We start from the raw sequence: 7773 nt of genomic DNA on the forward strand, positions 1-7773 counted from the left end.
CAATGACGTAATGGGTTACATAGTCTAGCATAGTGTAGACATTGTGAAGCGCAGACCCTGGTAGCTGGTAGTCTAGGCCCAAAACCCAACCCTTCTACTTGCTTAAGATATGTGACGCCTTGATCCTCAGCTAAAAAAAAAAAAAAAAAAGATATGTGATGCCTTGGGCAAAATGCTTAACCTTTCTGTTTTTGTTTTTTGAAACCCAGTCGTATGTAGTCCAGGCTAGCCTCAGACATTCACACACCATTTGTTTGTGTTTGAGCCAGACTTTCATAGAATGATTGGATTTGAACGTATCAAGATGGGAGACGTGATATTAAATATGAGGAACGGGGTAGGAAGAACATCAGTAAAGGCACACAGAGAAGTTGGGCATGGTACCACATGCCTGTTGTCCAGTTCAGGAAGCTGAGGCATGAGAATTTTGAGTTCCAGGCCAGCCTAGGCCACTGGGAAGAGCCTGTCTCAAACAAATAAGACAAAAAAAGACAAAGAGTGCTTGAAAGCAGGAGAGCAAAGCGGCTTCACAGGGTGGAAATACTACAGAGGAGGGCGTCAGCATTTCCTGAATTCTCAGGAGGTGTCGGGGCTCTGCACAGGAATTCTTGTAACATTCACGACAATACATTATTAATTCCTGCAATATTCACAACAGCAAAAGTGTAATCTCCTCCATTTCACCTGTGAGGAATCTGATGCTCTGAGCCCTAGAGCAACATGACCAAGCTTGAAAGTGGAGAAGATCGGAGCTTAACTCGCCTGACAATAAAGCTCACACTCTTTCCATCCGGCCCATCTGCATGCCTTCCCTGGAACTACAGCCAACCCGTAGCTATCACTGGGATGGTGCATGTTAGCTGTCAACTTAGCAGAATCTAGACTGACCATGTCTAGGGGAGATGATCTTGATTTCTTTCTTTGAGGTGGAAAGACCCTCCTCCCACTGTGGGTGTCCCCATCCCCCTGGCTGGGAATCTCCAACTGTACTAACTGGGGAAAGACAACTGAGAAGGAGCATTGTTCATTGTTCTCTTTGTTTGTTTGTTTTTTTGTTTTGTTTTTGTTTTGAGACAGGGTCTCTCTACACAGCCCTGGCTGTCCTGAACCTCACTATGTAGGCTAGACTGGCCTTGAACTCACAGAGCTCCATCTGCCTCTGCCTCCTGAGTGCTGAGACTAAATGAGTGTGCCACCACACCTAGCATGTTCTTGGCTTCTTGACTGTGACCAGCTGCTTCCACCTCCGGCTGTCCCATCTTCCCTGTCCTGACAGGTCATACCCCTGAGCTGTGAGCAGGAATGAACTGTCTTTCCTTCCGGCTGCTTTGTCAGGATCTTGTCAGAGCAGCGGAGGGGAAACTAAAACACATAACTGAGCTAACTCCTCGGGCTCCCAAAACACAGGGACGTGCTGTCATTCACAGCTGGGAAGCTCACTCCAAAACAGCTCTGGACAGAGTCCAATGCCTTTCCGAGGGGACTCTTGGAGTTCAGCATTACATTTTAACGTCAGCTGTGGGGTGCGGGAGGTAGGGTATCAGTCACATTACTTTCTCTTCACACCTCTTCGTTACCTTGGAGTAGTAACAAATTAAGCCGGAAGCAGCTCTTCGCGCTGAATGATTTTAGAAAGCTTCTGCAGCTTGAATATTTTAAATGCAGGGTGGGAAGGTGGGGGAGGAAGCAGATATGGTGGAAACCGCATGTAAAGAAGGTGCATAAATTACTACAAGATCCTGCATCCTGTGTTCTTTTTTCAGAAACCCCCTTTCATCCATCTTTCCCAGCTTTTTTTGTCAAATAAAAGGAAGATAGTAAGGGTAAGACTAAAAATTCTTTAAAAGCTATTTCTATTAAAAAAAATGATAAATGTGTCTTTTACATTGCATGGTAATTTCTACTAAGAAAACAAACAAACCCACATGCTTTGAGAATGGGAATTGACATTTGAGAGAGAATTGGCATTTAACAAGTTTAAAAATAGAAACGCCAGTAGATACAGCATCTGCCCATTAAACATACGAATCGACATTCAGGCTCACTGCAGTGGGGAAACTCTGGCCAGGTTTTTGGGCTATTCAATAATGCCCTATTTTTAGGGCCAGGGAGTCAGGAAAACAAGCCGACTTCAGTGGCTCATTAAACACAGAGTACAAGGGCTTCCACAATACATCTCTATAGCACCCAGAAATAAGAACCTGGAGGGCAGGGCACACTTTTCCGTGACAAAGCAACTATGCTTTTATAGGCAGATGAGATGAGCAGGAAGAGGATCAGAGCGACCACTGTGTCCTTTCTCATTGAGACGGTAGAGACACGGATGGTCATCACTGAGAGGACCTTAGGGATGGCCTGGTACTGGACATGTGATGTCTACCGGCTGTCCAGTGTTGTTGCCCTCCGATCCCTATTCCAGAAAATTAAACTCGCCACCGTAGGAATGCAGCTGGGGGTCACAGCCTGCCTCATTCCCCAAAACACTGTTTTCTTAGTCCCACTGGCAGCCGGGGCTCAACTCTGTGACCCAGCTTGGGAATTCTCTTGCATATGCTCAGGTTTTGGAATGAAGAGTTGGTGACACAGAAAAAGGAGATGGAGGGTGGGGTGGGGAATTCTTTCCGAGTGTAGCAGCAAAACCCAAAGCATCTCCTCCACGAGGGCAATGAGACCAGTGTTGCCAATAGAGGTGTCTGATGCCTATTCCTGGCACAGGTAAGTTGAGATGTTCCACATGAGAACAGCTAAATGTCTGTGACCTTGCTGGAGTCCGGCCCTGGCTTGCCTGTGCAGTCTTCCTTGGTCCTCCCTCTCTCTGGGCCCAGTCCTCCTGTGAGCTAGCCAATATCCTTTCTTTAAAAAAAACTTTCTTTTTGTTTATTCTTTGTGTCTTTCACAACCTGCACTTTGGGCCCATTCATTTCTCTGTCCCTTCATATCCACCCTCTGCCCTTGCAACCTCCTCCCAAAATAAAATAGTAAAATAAGATAAAATTTAAGAGAGAGAAAAAGGAAAAACCAATCTTGTCATGGAAGCTGCAGTGTGACACACTGAGTCACGCAGTAAACCCTTTTATCCATATATCTTGCAAGTGTTCATTGCAGAGAGTCATTGGTCTGGTTCGAGGCCTCTGCTTTCTGTTATACTATTTATTCTGGGCCCTCACTGGGACTCCTCTTGGATATTCTGCTGTTGCCCTGTGTTGTGGAGATCCTGCAGCTTTGGGTCTGCAGGACTAGTTCCTTCACGTGCTCAAGAAGATCACAGATGGGGTGGATGTTGGGGTGGGCCAACTCATAACCCTGGTTCTGGGCCTGGAGTAGTTGCAGGGTTGGTCAGCCCGCCAGCTCTCCCCAGTCCTCCCCACCAGGGTGAGCTTTCCTGCATTGCTCTGGAGAGTTCACTCCTTGAAGAGACAAGCAAGGCGTGGGGCCAGTTCTCCAGCTTTCATTGTCCTCAGCATCAGGTCTCCCACACCTACTCCTTCAGGGTCAGCTCTACTGTGTTGCCCAGGCGTGGTATAGGGGCTAATCTCCTAAGTGCTGCATCTGATGTGGGGCAAGGACAGCATTCCCACCTGCCTCAGATGGATCTCTCTTCTGCACCCATGCCCCTACATGACAGTTGAGTAGTGGGGACAGCTTTTCCATGCTCATAACTTCAGGGATGGCTCACCCACACCTCCGCCAACAGGGTTGGCTCTATGGTGCTGCCCAGGTGAGGTGCAGGGCCTGCTCTCCTGAGTGTTGCAGTTGGTGAGGCACATGGGCAGCTCTCCCGCCCTTATGACCTCAGGGCCAGCTCTCATACCTGCCTCCGGTGTTGATGGGGGGAAGGGCATCTCTCCCCCACCCATGCCAGTGTATGGTAGATGAGGGGTGGGGTCAGGTCTCCTAGGCTCACATTCCCAGGGCCAGCTCACCTGTGCCCTTGTCAACAAGGTCAGCTCTGCTACACTGCCCTGATAAGGCACAGGGCCTACTTTTCCAAGTGTTGCAGCTTGTGAGGGGTCATCTCCCTCACCAGCTGGAGGCAGTAGGGGCAAGGAGGCAGGGCATCTTTCCTTCCTCCCCACCACCACACCTTGGCTGAGGGAGGCGGTACCAGCTATGTAGACGCAGAGCTGGCTCACCCATGCCCCTGTCTACAGGGTCAACTCTATTGTGCTGCCCAGGAGAAGTGGAGGGCCCATTCTTCCAAGTGCTGCAGCTAGTGAGGGGTTGGCCTTTCAATCCGTTTCTTTTTTCTTTTTCTTCTCTTCCTTTTGTGTTTGTTTTTGTTTCATTGGCCCAGGGGCACTATCTATGCTTTGCACTAGTAGAGTCTGGACTACTATGATAATTGACCCACACCATGCCATGCCTGACTAATGCCGGGACGCACATCCTAAAACAAAAAGGAAGGTGCAAGCTCAGTTTTTAAAAATTAAATGATAAAAATAATTCCGTTACTTTTCAAATGAAACCAAGAGGGGGGGGAACATGTGGCCATTTGCCAACAGATGGGGCCTAGAAAGCAGTCCCTGACTCCCATTTAGTGTACTTAACCCCTGTGGGGCACGCCTTATAGATAGTGCCCATGCTCATGGCACTCAGCCCCAGACATGCAATCCAGTTCTACTCCCACAGGTCCAGAAGTCACTGTGTCTTCCCGAGTCATTCTCAAAGTAAACCTACTTCCCCTCGGTCACTTTCCCTCTGGACACCCCGGTTACAAGTTATCTCTAACTTTCCTTCCTTCGTTCCTTCCAAAAAAGGAAAAAGAGGCTGGGCAGTGGTGGCACACGCCTTTAATCCCAGCACTTGGGAGACAGAGGCAGGTGGATCTCTGTGAGTTCCAGGCCAGCCTGGTCTACAGAGTGAGTTCCAGGAAAGGTGCCAAAGCTACACAGAGAAACCCTGTATGGAAAACACCAAAAAAAGAAAAAAGGATTTATGAAGTCCTACTGTGTACCTAGCACCAACTAAGGCTCCTGTAACGAAAATGTAAGTCAACCCAGACATCACAAATATTAGTGTAAAGGAAAAAGTATTAATCAGGTAATTGAAAACTGAGAATTAGAAAAGAGAAAGTATTGGCTATTATGTCAGCACCAGGGTCTTATTAAGCCTGAATTCATGAAAGGCCCCTTGAAGATATATAGGTTGAGCTCAGACCCAAAAGTGGGTTAATGTAGTGAACAGAAGGAAGGAGGGTTTCCCAAAGGAAGGACCGAGTGCACAGATCCTGAGCAGGACACACACAAAGTGAGAGCAGCTGAAAGGGTTGGTGCAGCCAGCAAGACAGCAAGGGGTGGGAAGGACAGAGGTGGGGACCAGACCCACTTAGGGCCGCTAGGCCTTGAGAAAGGTTTTGCCTTTGACCCTCAAGGAAGCGGGAAGCCACCAAATACTTTTAAATGGTGTATGTGTGTATGTGTGTGTCGGGGGGGTGATATGGTTACACTGTATTCTTCTCTTAATTTATTTACTTTTATTTTTTATTGTTTGAGAATTGCATGCAAACATATTTTGTTAAAGTTCACCCCATTCCGTCCCTTCCAGTTCCTCCAGTATCACCCCCACGACTGTTGTGTTCCAGTGTCCTGTGTTGTTGTTGTTGTTGTTTTGTGTTGTTGTTGTTTTGTTTTAGACCCACTGAGTCCACTTAGTGTTGCTGGTATATGCCTGGGTGTAGAGTCATAAGGATCTAAGGATCATGGGTAGTCTCTCGGGAGCCAAATCCCTGAAGAAAACTGACTCTCCCTCTCCCAACAACCATCAGTTGCCAGTAGCTCCTCAGCTAGGGGTGAGACTTCATGATCACCTCCCTCCTCCATGCTGGGATTCTGTCTGGCTTGAGTTTACACAGATCTTGTGCATGCTGTCACAACTGCCATAAATTCATATGTTCTGCTGCCCCGATGGGTCCAGAAAATACTGTTTCTCTGTAGTCTTCCACTGCCTCTGGCTCTTGCAATCTTCCCACAATGATCTCTGGACATTGGAAGGAGGAAGTCGTTATAGCCGTAAGTCACTAGAAGTCTATTTAATGCTAAGTCCTTTAGCAGAATACTAGTAATAGGTTATCCCCTAGAGCCTGTGATGTATCCAACAACAGGTTATTGGACTGATTAACAGTGCTAGTCTCAAGTGTTGTCTTACAAAACAGGACTTAAATCTGATTAGAAAGTGACTGGTGACACTCATAACATTTGTGCCGCTATTGTACCCGGTGGGCCTATCTTGCCCAACAGGTCGTTTATTGTAGCTTTCACGGTTCATAGCTGAATAAGAGTGGTGATTACTTTTCTCCCTAGTAGCATTCATAGACTCTTACAGCACTATAAAAGCTAGCCAGTAGGGATAAAGCTTCCAGCTTGGTACCAGCTTGATTTCTCCATGTTCTGTGACCCGAGTATACAGTGTCTTCAGCAATATGGTTTGACCATCGAGTTCTGGAGGATAACCAGAAGCAATGGCAATAACTTGTATCATTTGAAGGGTCTATGGGATCCACTAAGCAACAACTCCAAGAGAGAGAACTCATCCTGGCAATGGGGTTTTTATCTATAGTCTATGGTGTCTGCGATAAGTATTGTCTCAGCTCGCAGGCTAACTCCCTTTAAACTCTTTTTGTGTGCATGTATGTACTTATTTCAGGAATCTCCCACAGAGATAAGACCTTTTCAAAGGTCTTTATTGTTAGTTATCCCTCCTTATACTCCCTCCTCTTCTCTGACTTCCCATCCTCCACTCTGCTTATCTTTCCTGCTCCATCAGTTCCTTTCTCTCCCCTTACTACCTGGTTTTGAGCTCCTCTCCCTTGAAAGCAGCTCCACGGCCCTTTACTAGTTTCCTGACTTCTATGGGTACTCCAATTTAGACACACATATCTGAACATTCAGAGTTAGCATCTACATATGAGAGAGAACCTATGGCATTCATCTTTCTAGGTCTAGGTTGTCTCACTCAGAAAGATTATTTCCAGATCCATCTATTTACCTGAAATTTTCATAATTTCACTCCCCCCCCCCCCCCCCCCCCCCCCCGAGCTGAGGACCAAACCCAGGGCCTTGTGCTTGCTAGGCAAGCACTCTACCACTGAGCTAAATCCCCAACCCCAATTTCACTTTTCTTAAGCTTAATAATATTCCATGTGTAAGTGTACCACATGTTCACTATTCATTCACCAGGTGATGGACAGCGAGGCTGTTTCCATTTCCTGGCTACTGTGAATAGAGGAGCAATGAACATGAAATAACAGATATCTCTATAATAGGACATGGAGTCTTTTGGGTATATGTCTAACAGTGGTATAGCCAGATCATGTGGTAGATTCACTGTAGCTATTTGAGGAAACGACACCAGTTTGCACTCCCAACAACAATGTTCTCTTTTCCCATCTTCACGCCTGCATTTGTCATTTGTTTTGTTTTTTGTTTGCTTGTTTGTTTTTGTGTGACCTTGGACATTCTGACTGGGGTAAGATGAAATTTCAAGGTAGTTTTAATTTACATTTCCCTGATGGCTAAGGGTTTTGAACACTTTTTTTTTTTTTTTTTTTTTGGTTTTTTCGAGACAGGGTTTCTCTGTGTAGCTTTGCGCCTTTCCTGGAACTCACTTGGTAGCCCAGGCTGGCCTCGAACTCACAAAGATCCGCCTGCCTCTGCCTCCCGAGTGCTGGGATTAAAGGCGTGCGCCACCACCGCCCGGCTTGAACACTTTTTAAAATGTTTCTCAGCCATTTATTTATATTATATCTTCTGAGAACTTTGTTTAGTTCCATGCCTA

The sequence above is a fragment of the Peromyscus maniculatus genome, chromosome 2 (assembly GCF_049852395.1).
Source record: "Peromyscus maniculatus bairdii isolate BWxNUB_F1_BW_parent chromosome 2, HU_Pman_BW_mat_3.1, whole genome shotgun sequence".
NCBI lineage: Eukaryota > Metazoa > Chordata > Mammalia > Rodentia > Cricetidae > Peromyscus > Peromyscus maniculatus.